This window comes from Pseudophryne corroboree, chromosome 6 (genome assembly GCF_028390025.1).
Source record: "Pseudophryne corroboree isolate aPseCor3 chromosome 6, aPseCor3.hap2, whole genome shotgun sequence".
Lineage (NCBI taxonomy): Eukaryota > Metazoa > Chordata > Amphibia > Anura > Myobatrachidae > Pseudophryne > Pseudophryne corroboree.
The window spans coordinates 56,328,432-56,334,545 of NC_086449.1; positions in this window are offsets into that span (position 1 = coordinate 56,328,432).

The following is a 6,114-nucleotide window of genomic DNA, read 5'->3' on the forward strand; positions in this document are numbered from 1 at the left end:
TCTTGCTCTGCTATACTGTGTATATGTGATAGCCCCAGGCTCTGAGAGGGCGAGAGTGGGTACTGATTACACGGGCCTGTTGAGGAGCCCTTCGGGGGGCCTGGCCCAGCTGCTAAGGGCAGGCAAAAATTCCCCTTTGCAGTTCACAATATGAGGCATCACGCATAGTATTATTATTATTATTATTATTATCCTTTATTTATATGGCGCCATAAGGGTTCTGCAGCGCCCAATTACAGAGTACATATGCACATAATCAAAACAGAAAAACAATGACTTACAGTTGAAGACAATATAGGACAAGTACAGGGTAACTAAGCATAACTACACCTGTAAACGACATAGAGATAAGTTCCAAGGTGGCCAAAAAACTAAAGTAAGACAAAGGATAAGCACATGAGGGAAGAGGGCCCTACTCGTGAGAGCTTACATTCTGAGGGGAGGGGTAGACAGACATGGGTGACACAGATGGGGTACATAGAGAGTGTGGAACAGAGGGTTAGGATGAGATTTGGCTGGGTTTGGTAAAGAAGTGGGTCTTAAGAGCCCGTTTGAAGTTTTGTAGAGAGGTGGAGAGTCTGAGGGGGAGAGGTAAAGAATTCCAGAGAAAGGGATAGTAATGTAGCTTGGTTTTTTTTTAAAGAGGGCACAGCCACGCCTCCTAGATTTGTCCACACCCCCCTCAGCAGCTAAACCTCGTGGATGTGCAAATGGTCATGCCTGCAAACATACAAACTTTAGGTATCCGGACTCCAGGTCGACAACAAAAAGGTCAACACACCTTAGGTCGACGCCAATTGGTTGACACACCTTAGGTCGACATGGGCAAAAGGTCGACATGGACAAAATGTCGACAGGAACAAGGTCGACATGGAAAAAGGTCGACATGAGTTTTTTATGTTTTTTTTCTTTTTTCGAACCTTTTCATACTTAACGATCCACGTGGACTACGATTGGAACGGTAATCTGTGCCGAGCGGAGCGGAGCGAAGGCACCATGCCCGAAGCATGGCGAGCGAAGCGAGCCATGCGAGGGGACGCGATGCACTAATTGGGGTTCCCGGTCACTCTACAAAGAAAACGACACCAAAAAAACATAAAAAACTCATGTCGACCTTTTTCCATGTCGACCTTGTTCCTGACGACATTTTGTCCATGTCGACCTTTTGTCCATGTCGACCTAAGGTGTGTCGACCAATTGGCGTCAACCTAAGGTGTGTCAACCTTTTTGTTGTCGACCCTGAGTCCCAGACCCCAAACTTTATCTGAATGCAGAAAGCCTTGGTCCTATCCCTGGCAAATTAAATAGCTACATAATGTGATTTATACAGAGGGGAAACAAAAGCTAGACATTAGTATAACTATTGCTGGAAGGGTGACTGACTTATGAATCATAATTGGGCCAAAGAGTAGTGAACCTCCCCCCCCCCTCTTCCTTTCTCTATTCTATGTAAAACTCATTTGTCTATTACCGCAAAGCAAGTAAAAGTTAACTATAGAACTGAAAAAGCCACAAGAGAAGAGCAAGCAGCAGGCCAGCCCTTCCTACTACAGCTAGACCCAGACGCTGCATCCTTTTGTGGCTGCACTTAGCTCAATGTTCTGCAAATGTGCCTGCTTCATCTAAACAATGCACTGTCAGCCATCACACAGGCAGGAAGCTGTGACAATAGCTAAACTAGAGATCACTTGTATATAAAAGACAAATGAATAACGGTGTTATATATGCATACTAAACTTCCCACGGGCTGTTAGAAATTAGGGGTCTGCTTACCAATGGCAGGAAATGGGAGTATTTGTAGGATTAAAGGTTCTGTCTGTTTACCAAAGTCCCCTATTTGTAAAAAGACTATTTAACAATTAATATTTGCAGGATATCTCCTAAACAGACACATTTTCAAGGGGTACCCACAATTGTTATCAGCGGCACCGACAGCTGGGCCGGGCCCAGGCACTCAGAGGAGGCATGGCCAATGCAGGGAGGTGTGGCCAGAAACGTTTCTGTACCGGGTGATCAGCATGATTAGCAGGGGGTGGTGGGGACGGCTGCTAGAGGGGGGTGGGGCTGCAGGGGCGATCGCTCACCTCCCTGCCCATCACACTGGAGAAGGGGGGCAGCGGGCCCCTCCAACAGGCCCGAGTAAAGGGTACCCGCCTCCACCCCTCCCGGCGCCTCTAATTGTTATGCATCCCTTGGTCCATTTGCTGCGGTCCCCTGTTATCCGGCCCCTCCATTTTAGACTACAAAAGCAGTCCCCATATAAACCTACGGGGGCTGCTTTCTTACTGAATTTCTTGCTTGGTCCGTGCCAGCCAACGCCATCTGTAGATGGCATTAGCCATTGTAAACTATAGGCTAGTGATTGCAGAAAGCACCATTTGCACATGTGTAGACAGCAAAACGCACGTGCGCAGTAGTGAGGCAGCCCCCAGGAAGTGAATTGCAATCACTTTACTTTTACACAATGGAGGGACTCTCCTCCTCCATGGCGCCATTTTCCCAGTGACATTCGACGAGTTGGCACATGTGCACAAGAGAGCATGGTTCTGGTACGGTGCCAGAGCCTTTGCAATCACAGCACAATTCCATCTTCCTGAAGATGCCATGGGCAGGTGCCACAGCAGCGGGGAAGGGACTCTGGATGCAAGATGTGCAGTGTGGGTCCTCCCCTAGACTCTGGGGCCATTGGTGGGCTGCGTCCTTTTGACGTCAGGATCAGTCATCAAAATTCCTACCTGTGTTTAAGCAACAGTTGTCCTTTAAGAAGACTACAGATTGTAGACACACAGGATCCGGTCTTTATGTCAACAGCACTTAGGTCTATACTCATTAGGTCGGCCCCTATTGGTCGACATGGCAAAGGTCAACGCTTTAAAAGGTTGACATGAGATTTCACTTTTTTCCCCTCATTTTTTGAACTTTTTCATACTTTACGATCCACATGGACTATGGTTGGGAATAGTAACCTGTGCCGAGTGCAGCGGTAGCGGAACGAGTGGACACGGTGCAGTAATTGGGGTTCTCGGTCACATTATGAAGAAAACGGCACCAAAAAGAAATAAAACACTCATGTTGACCTTTTTCCATGTCAACATATTCCATGTCGACCTAATGACAGTGTCGACCTATTTCATGTGTTGCCCTAGTCATTGTCGACCCTATGATCCACACCCAGATACACACAGAGGAATGAGTGGCATGCTCCCAACATGGGAGGTCTTCAACGTGGTGACACGTCCTCGGCTCACTGGTGGCATAGCCAAGCCACGGGAAGAAAATGGCAATGGCACTGGTGATTGTTTTCTTCGTTTTTATAAATGATACATTTTGGATCTGGTATTGATATCTTCAGATTGTGATAAAAGAAGAGGGTGGTGGTACAAGTATTGCTAAGAAACTTGCTAAGTAGGCTTCCAAATGTGAAGGCAAGAGAAAGCTGGTGAATTCTATCCAGCTATAGCAGGGTCACAAGGACAAATTAAGGTCTGTGGGGGCCCCTGGGCAACAAACTTGGGGGGGGGGGGGGGCATGCCGTCAGCCTAAAGCTGCACCACAGGGGCTATAGGGGTCCAGGAAACCCAGACACGTTACCACCACCACCACCACTGGTCAGCCTGCGCCCACTGAGGTCTCTGGAGCAATAAGTAAAATGGTGCCTCACACAGCTCCATTACGTCAGTATCCCAGCCAGGACATTACTAGAACTTTGTGGGCCCCACAGCAAAATCTTGAAAGGGCCCACTCCCATAGGAACCAAGAGGAGAAAAAAAAGTCCACACATTTGCCAATACTGTACATGAAAAAAACACATTGACCCCAAGGATCAACACCTTGGCACATATCTGAATACCAGTTATTTAGTCAGCCAGCTGCAGTGTTCCTCACAGAGTAGGGGGAATGGTTCTAAATTGCACATCCTCCAGTAATAAAAGGTGCTATGCTGCTGAGAATAAAGAAGTATACGCAGACAAAGCAGTATACACAGATGCACTAAACGATCATTTCAATATAATAAAATATAATATATCATAAGAGGTTGTTGGTATATCGTTAGTCAATGATCCCGGCCTGCCCACCAATCGTCCAGGTCACCTCTTGTCGAGGAGGTCCCTAACACTATGGGGCATTGGATGTAGTTCAAATAGCATACCCCACTTATTCCAAATCGCATAGCACAGATTGTATAAGCTCAAATGGGTGTAATATGGTATGACAGCAACTGTGTGTGGGCTCCATTACTCTCTCTGCACATGTTACATCTGCCCCCACCTGCAGTGCAGCATGGTTTTGCCCAATTGCTAACTTTTTTGGTTTGCTGACAACTCTGAGTAACCCCCATAGTGCACAGGTACGGAGACTGCAGACCCAGGGGCATTTTAAGAGAGGAGGGGGCTCGTGTGCAGACTCCGGTTGGCCCCTCTCTTCTCCACAGTCCTGTAGGCTCTGGCATTGTGCAGGAGTCTACTGCACATGTGCAGGTTTTCGGAAACATGGTCCGCAGACAAATTTCGAACTGCACGTGTGCGGCTGCATTTCTCTTCCGTCCTAGAGGATGCTGGGGACTCTGAAAGGACCATGGGGTATAGATGGGCTCCGCAGGAGATAGGGCACCTAAACAGAACTTTGACTATGGGTGTGCACTGGCTCCTCCCTCTATGCCCCTCCTCCAGACCTCAGTTAGATCTTGTGCCCAGAGGAGAATGGGTGCACTGCAGAGAGCTCTCCAGAGTTTTCTGTTGAAAAATAATTTTGTTAGGTTTTTTATTTTCAGGGAGTCCTGTTGGCAACAGGCTCCCTGCATCGTGGGACCGAGGAGAGAGAAGCAGAGCTGGCTTGTCAAGTTGGGCACTGCTTCTTAGGCTACTGGACACCATTAGCTTCAGAGGGAGTTGGAACACAGGTCTCACCTGGGGTTCGTCCCGGAGCCGCACCGCCGTCCTCCTCACAGATGCCGAAGATAGAAGCCGGATGAGAAGGCAGAAGACATCTTAGGCGGCAGAAGACATCAGATCTTCATGAGGTAAGGCGCGCAGCGGTAAGCTGCGCGCCATTGCTCCCAGTCACACACACAGAGCAGCACTGAAGGGTGCAGGGTGCAGGGGGGGCGGGGGGCGCCCTGGGCAGCAATATTCCTCACTTTTGGGCAAATTCAGATAGATTAGGCTGCGGAGGCAGTAAATCTAAGATCCCCCGCCATTTTAATAGAAAAGTCACTGGGACCGAAGCCTGCTGTCGGGTGGGCGGGGCTTGATCCTCAGCACTAACCAGCGCCATTTTCTCCACAGAAGCTGCATGCATGAACGCTGGCTCCCTGGTCTCTCCCCTGCTGAACTTCACAGGCTGGAAAAAAGAGGAGGGGGGCTCATTAGCGACGCAGTGAGTGGGAATTGGTATATTATATACAAAAAAGCGCTATCTGGTTATATTTTTTCCAGTGTTTTTAAGCGCTGGTGTGTGCTGGCATACTCTCTCTCTGTCTCTCCTAAGGGCCTGGTTGGGGTTTTGTCCCCTTATAGGTTAATCCCTGTGTGTGTGTGGGGTGTCGGTACATGTGTGTCGACATGTTTGAGGCGGAAGGCTTCTCCAAGGAGGAGGTGGAGCAAAAGAGTGGTGTGTCCCCGTCGGTTGTGCCGACTCCGGATTGGATGGACATGTGGCATATGTTGAGTGCAAGTGTGGGATCTTTACATAAAAGGCTTAATAAGGCTGAATTAGGGGGGACATCAGGGGGTCAATCCTCGGATTGGACCGACTAACAGGGCCCGTCGGGGTCTCAAAAGCGTCCCTTAACACAAGACACTACTACCGACACGGATTCTGACTCCAGTGTCGACTACGACGAAGTATAATTGCACCCTAGGGTGACCAAAACCATTCAGTGTATGATTGTGGCAATAAGGGATGTGTTACATATTGAGGATGAACCCTCGGTCCCCGACAAAAGGGTACACATGTTTAAGGGAAAGAAACATATTATTAATTTTCCTGCATCTCATGAATTAAATGATTTCTTTGGAAAAGCTTGGGAGACTCCGGAAAAGAGACCGCAGATCCCCAAAAGAATTTATATGGCATACCCCTTCCCAAAGCAGGACAGGGAGATTTGGGAATCAT